This window comes from Cervus elaphus, chromosome 11 (genome assembly GCF_910594005.1).
Source record: "Cervus elaphus chromosome 11, mCerEla1.1, whole genome shotgun sequence".
Classification (NCBI taxonomy): Eukaryota; Metazoa; Chordata; class Mammalia; order Artiodactyla; family Cervidae; genus Cervus; species Cervus elaphus.
Genome location: NC_057825.1, coordinates 92,254,264 through 92,264,723, shown reverse-complemented (window position 1 = coordinate 92,264,723; position 10,460 = coordinate 92,254,264). Strand labels below are relative to the sequence as shown.

General features: G+C 40.2%; 1 pseudogene; it reads right to left on the bottom strand.

Annotated features, from left to right (window-relative positions):
- Nucleotides 1–526: 526 nt before the first annotated feature.
- Nucleotides 527–3,227, bottom strand: LOC122703144 (annotated as a pseudogene).
- Nucleotides 3,228–10,460: the final 7,233 nt, after the last annotated feature.

Sequence of the window (10,460 nt, the reverse complement as noted above, 5' to 3'; positions counted from 1 at the left end):
TAAAAGATGTTCAACTGTGAGTAAAATGCTATCAAACAGCATTGCATACTACAGAGAAATTGTCCATGAAAGGAAGAGTCAATAGGTGTGACAAATTTCATTGCTGTCTTATTTTAAGAAATTTCCATAGCCATCCCCCTCTCAGAAACTGCCACCTCAATCAGTCAGTAGCCATCAACACTGGGGCAAGATACTCCACCAGCAAAAAGACTTAACTTGCTGAAGTCTCAGATGATGGTTACTATTTTTTAGCAATAAAGTATTTTTAAAAATTAAGATGAGTGTTGTTCTTTCAGACATAATAGTATTGCACACTTACTAAACTTCAGTAGAGCATAAACATAACTTTTATATGCACCAGGAAACCAGAAACAAATCATGTGACTGTATTATCATATTCACTTTATTGCAGTGGTCTAGAACCAAACTTGGAATATCTCTGAGGTTTGCCTGCATACATCTTAGCACCTTTGCTATTTTTATCCAAATAGACTTCGACAAAGTAGGAAAATAATCCTTTTCATATTCATTGCTTCAAATGCAGAATCACTTTCATTTCCTCTATAACATACAATGTTTCTACTTCAATTACTGAAAGAATTCCTTTATTCTGAGCTTGTAATACGTAGAGCTTTACAAGTCCCTGTAGGGAGAAGAGATTCCTATCAAAATTCATGGCCAAACCTGGTCCATGGCCAAACCTGGCCCTCACTCTCCTGACTTTGCTTCTCTGTGTAACTGGTGTCTGTGTTCCTCCAGTCTTGGGCACAGTTATTTGGAACTGCGGTTTATGTGCATTCCACTCTGTTGTCAGGCCTGTTCACTTGGTGCTGGGAACTTGCATTCAACCTCAGTCAACTACACTTCAAGTTTCTGGGCCTCTAGACACAGTTTTCCAATGTATATGCTTCACATACATACATACATACATACATATATATACACACACACACTCTCTTTCTCTATATATAATGTGTTTCATATACATATATACATACATTTAATTTGTGCCTGAAACTGGTTGGGTCTCCCATTTGAGGATTCTTTAGACAGTCACTCTTCATTTTTGTTAGGCCATCTCTTCGATCCATCTCCATTTGAATTTCTTTATTCAATTCACTGACTTTATACAGCTTTTCCCTTCTTTGTTGAAGGGAAAGATTGCTGGAACTCTCTCGTGTTGCATTCCCCCCAACCCCCCACTGCACCATACTTTAGGTTTCTAAAGAAGTGAATTTGAGGTTTGAAGATCATGAACTCATTGGATCAATGAGTTCCTTTTACTGTATGAGAGATTTATTTAATTTATTTTTTAGTACTTTATTATTTTATCAGCTGTGTTGGGTCTTTGCTGCAGCATAGGGGCTCAGTAGCTGCCTAGGCAGGCTTGGTTGCTGTGGGGCATGTGGGATCTTTGTTCTCCAGCCAGGGATGAACCCACATACCCTGCATGGGAAGGTGGACTTGTAACAACTGGGCCACCAAGGAAGTCTCATGAACAGCCATAACTTTTCTTTGGATTTGCTATCAGATTTGACTTCTGATTTGCCTTCTCCGCAATTTGAAAGACTATTATCAGACACAGTATATGTCACTGGCTGAGTGTCATCGTCAGATGTCTCCAGGAGGCTCAGTCTCTGACTTGATAGTTTCTATTATCAACTGTGACATTTATTTGATCATTGATTAAGCTGTCTTAACTATGGTATCCACAAGCATTTCACATTGACTGCGATTGCCTGTTGATCAATCTCTGCATGTCTTCACTGATTTTCTGGTTCTCACTATCCTTCTTCCCTCCATCTCTTGTATTTTCTGAAAGATATGTGAATATGGATATATGAGGATAGGTGTATGGATATATGAGGATGGTAATATTCATACAGGTCCTGGTCAAATTTCTCTCTTTTTTATTATCTGAAACTGGTCTTTATTTCAATCTGATTTTTGTGTGTGCGAGAACTATGGATTATTTTTTTTAATTTATTTTTAATTGGAGGATAATTGCTTTACAATGTTGTGTTAGTTTCTGCCATATAACAACAGTGAATCAGCCATAAGCATACACATATCCCCTGGTCGAATTTCTTGAAGACTTGGTGAGTAATCTGCTCTGCTATCCTCTGTTACTGAGGAGTTGTTGGTGTGCCTTTTCAACACAAATGCTGGCATGGTGTTTTTTTCCCCCAAAAATACTGCTGTGTTCTGTCAGTCTTTGGGAATCTCACACATAGCAGCTTTTACTTAATTTATGTTGCTTTCAGCTGGTGTCTAATGGTGGGACTCTGCCTTCTGTGCACCAGGAAAAGTGCAATTTCCACTCTTCTCTGGTCTTCAATACAGCAGGCTAACTCCACAGTGACCTGCGAGGTCAGGTTCTCCAAGGTAAGTTCACGCTGTCCAGAGTGGCCACTCATTTTGCTCATGGGATGAGAAAGGACGCTTTACATGAGAAGATACTTGTATGTCTTCGTCCTCCTTCTAGTTTTTTTTTAGGTTGCTATTTCTTCAGAAGATTACTGACTTGCTTTGTATAGCTGAGTTCAATCTCTGTCTGACAAATGTGATGTATTTCTTAAGAACACCAATTCCTCACTGCATATGTTTTCCTAAGTCAAACGGATCCCTGAGTTCGGTGCCCCAGTCCGGGCGCAGGGGCCGGGAAGGGGCACTGGGCCCGGCAAATGCGCAGCCTGCCTCTGGTCTCTCCAGGGACCCCCTCCCCGGTGCTCCGCACCGAGATGGCCCATCCACCACCTGCCACGGTCCCTGCAGTCTCTTGCCTGCTTTAGTTTGTAAATGACTCGGCTGCTCTCCCAAGTCTAGAAGTGCGAGCTGAAGCTTTGTCCAGGCGAAGGGCCACAGGTCTGGAAAAGAAAGATTGAGGGTAGGTAGGTACGAACAGGTACAAACGTCGCCTGTCAATGCCCTGGAAGCTTCACCCTTGGCTCCGGGCCCAGCAGGATGGAGCGCCCCAGAGGGAGGTCCTACGGGTCTCTGGGATGCAACATCCTGGGAGGAGCCCTGAGGTCCAAGAGGCCCTCTTAGGTAAGAAGGGAGGTGGCCGTGGGTGGTCCCAGGGCTCCTGGACCACTACTGGGCCTTCTAGCTGGCACTTCAGGCCTAACTAACCTCTACCCTATCCCCTTCTCTCTCGGCCACCCCTAAACCTGACTGTGTCTCGTGAGCTCCTCGCCCTCTTCCAGGTAGAAGTGGACCAAACACATTCAGTCCATATGGCAAAATAAATGTGAAGTCAAAGCCAAGCATAAAATGGAATGCCACCATTGGAAAATTAGCTTCAGAGGTAATTATCGTCAATAATCTGTTACTTTATGGTTAAAAAGTCAGCTGAAAACTTAAAATTATATAGGAGGGTGTACAGACAGTATCTCAGATGAGTCAGGCTTAGATTGTTCCTGTGGTCCTCATATTACACATTTGTGGAATAAAACAAATGTTTATGTTCACATCATATCACATCATTGATGTCATTAACCTTAATTCATGAAGGGCATTTTTTAAGTAAAATATTCTAGAAGGAACTTTGTTCCTAGGATCCATAGCTTGAGTTGAAGTTTTTAAAACCCTTCGTTTTTTGCTAAAAAATAGTTGGCAAACCGTAAGGTATCTTTTGTTTATTTAAAATTTTATCTCCCACAAGAAGTCAGAAAAGGACTAATCAAAGAAAGAACAAGGAAGTAAGTAATAAGCATAAAAGCATAATTAATCAGGTAGGAAACAAAAGATAGTGGAAATAATAAATCAAAATGCTGGTTCTTTTGGAAAAAATTAACAAGATCAACAAATCAATAGCTAAACCAATTAAGGAAAAAAGGAAGAAAGCACAAAAAATACACAATAAGAAGGCGCATAGGGGAAATGACCATAGGAACAGAGGAAACTAAAAAAAAAAAAAAAAAATAAGACTATTTTGTACAACTTTATGTAAACAAATTTCGAACCACAGATAAAATAAATAATTTCCAAGGAAAAAAGTTTCCCAAAATTGACCCTTGTGGAGGGAGAAAACAGACCAGTCTCTGCCGGGAGCCGGCACACGAGATCCCACCCATGACAAGGTCATAAGGAAGAAAACCTGACGGTCAAGGTGGATCAGGTTTTCAGGGATTTTGAAAAGCTGCCCCCGGCGCTCACCTTAAAGATGATATCTGTCTTTCTGATGCCTGCCTCAATGGACTACTCCCTAATTTCTGTGACACAGGCAGAAGGCCTTCCCCGATCTCTTCCCAAATAAGAATCAATTTAGAACTTTAATCAATAAGTTTCCCAGGTGGTGGTATTTTATGAGATTATCCAGGGTGAAAGGAGTGTTTTAATTTAAACTCCTTTGCTGGTAATTTGTTAGCCAAATGCATTTATGCCCTTGGTACTAATATGCATGATTGCTTATAATATCCTAATCATAAAATAACATAAAGAACCTGATTATATAAAAGCTCTAATAGACATAGAGCCTTTTTAAGGGGTAAAGGAGCCCTATTAGAAAACATAAGAAAAATTATTCTATAGGTGGTTATTGGGTTGAGATTTGCTTGCTGTGTTTTGCTTGCTGTGTTTTTGCTTTTAATGTGCTAAGGTTGTGTTATAGAAACCATTGTTAATATAGTTAAAGATCTAGAGAAATAAGAACTTAGCCCTAGTGTGGTAACAATGAAATGGTTGTTAATCGTCAGCCAAGAGTGCAAAGCAGAAGCTGCCTCACCAAAGTCGCAGTCAGTGTGGGGTAAACTTCTTAGATAGACGCAACTGACAACTTCTGCAGAAGGATTAATTTTTGTGTTAACAAGGTTATACTTCCACTCTGTACTGTTGCCCTATGAGACTGCTACCTTTCAGTTAAGGTCACCATAGAAACAGAAAATAGGTTTACATTCACCTGACTTGCATAAAATGTTAATAGGCCCCAAGGCCAGAAGATAATGTACAGACCCTCATAAACAAAGAAGTATGCAGAAAACACCCTGGTTTTGTGAAGGACAAGCTGATGTAATGTTAAACTATCTTCCCCTTAGAAATGTACTAACTTAGGGTATAAAAGCCACGGTAAAAAATACAGCATGGCCAGACTCTGCCAGACTCTCTGCACCCCCGTCTGGTCATTTCTCTCTCTCTCTCTCTCTGTCTCTCTTTCCCTCTCTCTCCCTCTCTCTCTCCCTCGCAGACTTGGCCCTATCAAGGCTGGTCTCACGTGTCTTCTATCTCTCGCCGACACCGTTCATCCTGAGGGTACCCCCTGGATCCTGCCGAGGCTGGGCCCCGGCAAGTCTCCATAAAATAATAGAGAAATTTATTTAATAAATACACCTATATATACCATATATCAGACTTCCCTGGTGGCCCAGATGGTAAAGCGTCTACTTACAACGTGGGAGATCCCGGTTCAATCCCTGGGTCGGGAAGATCTCCTGGAGAAGGAAATGGCAACCCACTCCAGTATTCTTGCCTGGAAAATCCCATGGACAGAAGAGCCTGGTAGGCTACAGTCCATGGATCGCAAAGAGTCGGACATGACTGAGCAACTTCACTTTCAATTTACTTGCAATATATACCATATATAAGGGAATTCTATCAAATTCCTCAAACACCAGATAATCCTAACATTATGCAAATTGTTCCAGGGACTAAAAAATGAAAAAAAAAAAAAAAGATAAATCCTTTTGTTAAGCAAGTATATAAATTAATTAATAAAATTAAACTTGTTTTAAAAATCCTGAGGGATCCACAAAGAACTATATTAGAACCAGTAAATGAGTTCAGCAAGGTTGTAGGATACAAGATCAATATATCAGTTGTATTTCTATACACTAATAATACATAATCTGAAAATAAAATTAGAACAATTCCACACACCATAACATAAAAAGAATAAAATACTCAGGAATAAATTTACTTAAATAAGTATAGGATTTGTACACTGAAAACCATAAAACATTATTGAAAGAAACTGAAGAAGATCTACAATAAATGGATAGACACCACCTGTTCATGAGTTAGAATATTGTAAAGATGGCAGTACCCTCCAGACTGATCTATATAGATCAACACGATCTCTGTCCCTTGTGGCTTCCTTTGTGGCTCAGCTGGTAAAGAATCCACCAGCAAGGTGGAAGACCTGGGTTCGATCTGTGGGTTGGGAAGATCCCCTAGAGAAGGGAAAGGCTATCCACTCCAGTATTTTGGCCTGATAGCTCAGCTGCTTTGGAAAACAGTCTGACAGTTTCTCAAATAGTTTAACATAGAGTTCCCATATGACCCAGCAATTGGCATCACCGACTCGATGGGCATGAGTTTGAGTAAACTTCAGGAGTTTGTGATGGGCAGGGAGGCCTGGCGTGCTGCGATTCACGGGGTCTCAAAGAGTCAGACACGCCTGAGCGACTGAACGGACTGACTGACCTGAGAGAAGCAGAAGCATGCCAACACAAAATCTTCTAAGTGAATGTTCATAGCTTTGTTTCTAGTAGTCAAAAATTTACAAACAATACGAATGTCCATCAGCTGATGAGTGGGTAAACAAAATGTGCTATATTTAAAAGGAACGAAGTACTGATACATGCAACAAGTGTGCATGAACGTTGAAATCATTATGCCAAGCGAAAGAAGCCAGAAAAAAAGACCACATAAGATTCTATTGAAACATCCTAAATAGACAAAATTCTTAGAAACAGAAAGTAGGCAGGATTAGGGATAAGATGTGACTGCTAATGGGTATGGAGTTTCTTTTTGCGGTGATGAAAATATCTGGAATTATTTAGTGTTGATCCATGCACAACTTTGTGCATAAACTAAAAACCACTGAATTGTACACTTTAAAATGATGAACCTTATGTTTTATGACTTATATCTCAATAAAGCTGTTACTTTTATAACCTATATAAAAGTGGAGGTAAGAGAATAGGAAAGAACTCTATGAAGTGATAAGGAATTACTTCCAGTTGATGCTGTTAGGATATAAAAGTGCAATCAATGGGAAGCAAGTCCATGAACTGGTAGAAGGATAAATAAATTGTTCTGGCCACACAGAGGAATAATACACAGCAATAGAAAGGAAGGAACAACTAGTACTTTTAACAATTATTAATCTCACATTCATTATGCTACGTGAAAGAGGCCAGATGATATAAAGGGCTAAATATCATCTGATCCCATTTGTATGATATTCTTTTTTTTTAAGTCACTCAATAGTGTCCAACTCGTTGCGACCCCATGGACTATACAGTCCATGGAATTCTCCAATCCAGAATACTGGAATGGGTAGCCTTTCCCTTCTCCAGGGGATCTTCCCAACACCAGGGATTGAACCCAGGTCTCCTGCATTGCAGGCAGATTCTTTACCAGCTGAGACATCAAGGAAGCCCAAGAATACTGGAGTGGGTAGCCTATCCCTTCTCCAGCGGGTCTTCCCAACCCAGGAATCGAACTGGGGTCTCCTGCATTGCAGGCAGATTCTTTACCAACTGAGCTATCAGAAAGCCCATGATATTCTAGAAAAGGTAAAATGATAGAGGAATTAAATCAGTGCTTGCCAGAGGGTAGGAGTGGAAGAAGACTGACTGCAAAGGGACAAGGAACTTATTGGGGTGATGGACATGTTCTGTATCTTGCCTTTGGTGGTGGTTACCTAGTTTGATACATCTGTATAAATCAAACTAAACACTTAAAAAGTAGTGAATGTATCATATTTCAATAAACCTTCCTTTTAAAAAAAGTTTGAAAGTATACTTTATATGCTGACTTTTTTGTAAGTAAGGGAAATAAAAGTCTATATACAACCCAGCAATCCCACTGCTGGGCATACACACTAAGGAAACCAGAATTGAAAGAGACGTTTACCCCAGTGTTCATCGCAGCACTGTTTACAATAGCCAGGACATGGAAGCAACCTAGATGTCCATCGGCAGATGAATGGATGAGAAAGTTGTGGTACATATACACAATGGAGTTTTACTCAGCTGTTAAAAAGAACGCATTTGAATCTGTTCTAATGAGGTGGATGAAACTGGAGCCGAAGTAAGTCAGAAAGAAAAACACCAATACAGTATATTAACACATATATATGGAATTTAGAAAGATGGTAATGACGACCCTATATGCGAGACAGAAAAAGAGACACAGATATAAAGAACAGACTTTTGGACTCTGTGAGAGAAGGCGAGGGTAGGGTGATTTGAGAGAAGAGCATTGAAACATGTATATTACCATATGTGAAGTAGATGACCAGTCCAAGTTCGATGCATGAAACAGGGCACTCAAAGCCAGTGCACTGGGACAACCCAGAGGGAAGGATGGTAAGGGAGGTGGGAGTGGGGTTCGAAATGGGGGACACATGTCCACCCATGGCTGATTCATGTCAATGTATGGCAAAAACCACCACAATATTGTAAAGTAATTAGCCTCCAATTAAAATAAATAAATTAATTTTTAAAAAGTATATTGTGTCTGCTAATTTTTTGTAAAAGGAAAGATTAGAAAGATAGACCAGAAATTTAATGACATTGGCTTAGCTAGAGGGGCTAGGTGGGAATGCTGTGGGAGGAAGACAGGAGAGAATGAGACTTTTCTGAATACATCTTTTCCATATAGTTTTTACTTTTTAATTGTGTTAGTACTTTACATATTCAAAAAATAAGAGTAAACTGATGAGGATGGGGGAAAATACTTAACATTTTAAATTGAACTTAGCTGTAAGTTGAATTGGTAACAAACTCATACAGTAGAAAAAATAATGATTAGTTCAAGAACTTTGAACACAGTCCTCTTTTTTTAAAAAAAAAACTTTTTATTTTGTATTGGGATATAGCTGATTAACAATGTTGTGATAATTTCAGGTGTACAACGAAGGGACTCAGCCATGCATATACATGTATCCATTCTCCGCCAAGCTCCCCTCCTGTCCACGCTGCCCCATAACATTGAGCAGAGTTCCCTGTGCTATACTGTAGGCCCTTGGTGATCCATTTTAAATATAGCAATAAACACAGTTCTCTTAATTGGACACATTCTGAGAGTTCAAAAAATCTACAAAGAAACCTTGAATTTTACTTGATATTTTCGTTGTCGACAGTGGTATGAGTGTAACAATTCTGAAATCATTTTGTGTGTATTGTAGGATTGAATAAATGACCTAAATATATTGATATTGTTGAGAGTGAATGTTTTCACTCTGGAAAAAGGAAGATACTGAGAGAGAATTAGCCCCTGGCACCAGGAGCTAAGCTATGGAGTTTATTAAAACACCTATGTTATTAAATTATTATAATTAAAAGTTATAAAGTAAACAATTTAAATTAAAAGTAAACAATTTCACAGAACAGCAACATCAGAGAAGGTCACTCTGTGATGGTGATAGATCCAAAAAAAATCAGGGTTATCTTATAATCATGTCCACCGCTTCCCGGTGGCTCAGATGGTAAAGAATCTGTCTGGAATGTGGTCAACCCAAGTTTGATCCCCCTGGGTTGGGAAGATCCCCTGGAGACGGGCAAAGCAACCCACTCCAATATTCTTGCCTGAAGAATTCCCTGGACAAAGGAGCCTGGTGGGCTACAGTCCCTGAGGCTGCAGAGTCGTACACAACTGAGCAACTACACTTTCACTTTACATTATAATCATGTCCAAACATAGACCAAAAAAATAAAATAAAAGTGAACGCTGTTTTTTGTTCTAGTTGCTTTTTTAAAAATTTTATTTATTTATTTGTATTTTGGTTGTGCTGGGTCTTGCTGCTGCATGCAGGCTTTCTCTAGTTGCGGCGAGCGGGGGCTACTCTCTAGCTGTCATGCAGGGGCGTCTCACTGCAGTGGCTCCTTCTGTTGCAGAGCACAGGTCTAGGCCCGTGGGCTTCCGTCGTTGCAGCACGCAGGCTCAGTAGTTGTGGCACAAAGGCCTGATCACTTGGCGGCCTGGGGCATCCTCCTGGACCAGGGGTGGAACCTGGGTCCCCTGCCTTGGCAGGTGGCCTTCTATCTACTGGACCACCAGGGAAGTCATTGAATATTGTTTAAACCACAAAATGGCCTAACACTGTGATTGGTAGCCTTGTTCCCATGCTTCTCTCTTTCTAGATAAGAATTAAGATACCTGCCCAGAGAATTAGTTTTGCCTCCTTACCAGCCGTATTCAGAGCAAAGCCCACGCCCTCAAACCTTTCTCCATAATAATCCAACACAAGTCCGAATTCTGCTAAGTTCTTCCTGACACCCTCCCCCTGGGACATTCCATGGCTCCCCAAGTTGAGCAGTTTCCCTTGTCGCAACAGGTCAATAAATGTAGCTTTGTTCAACTACAGATGGGCTTCTGGTGGTCTTTGGCTGATGAAGGAACTTTACAATACAGATGGAGAACACAGAAATGAGAGGAAAAATCTTGTGGTTTTAGAGTGAAACTAGGGTTATCCATTTGAATGCCATGATTTTTTTTTTTTTAATGTGTTCGTG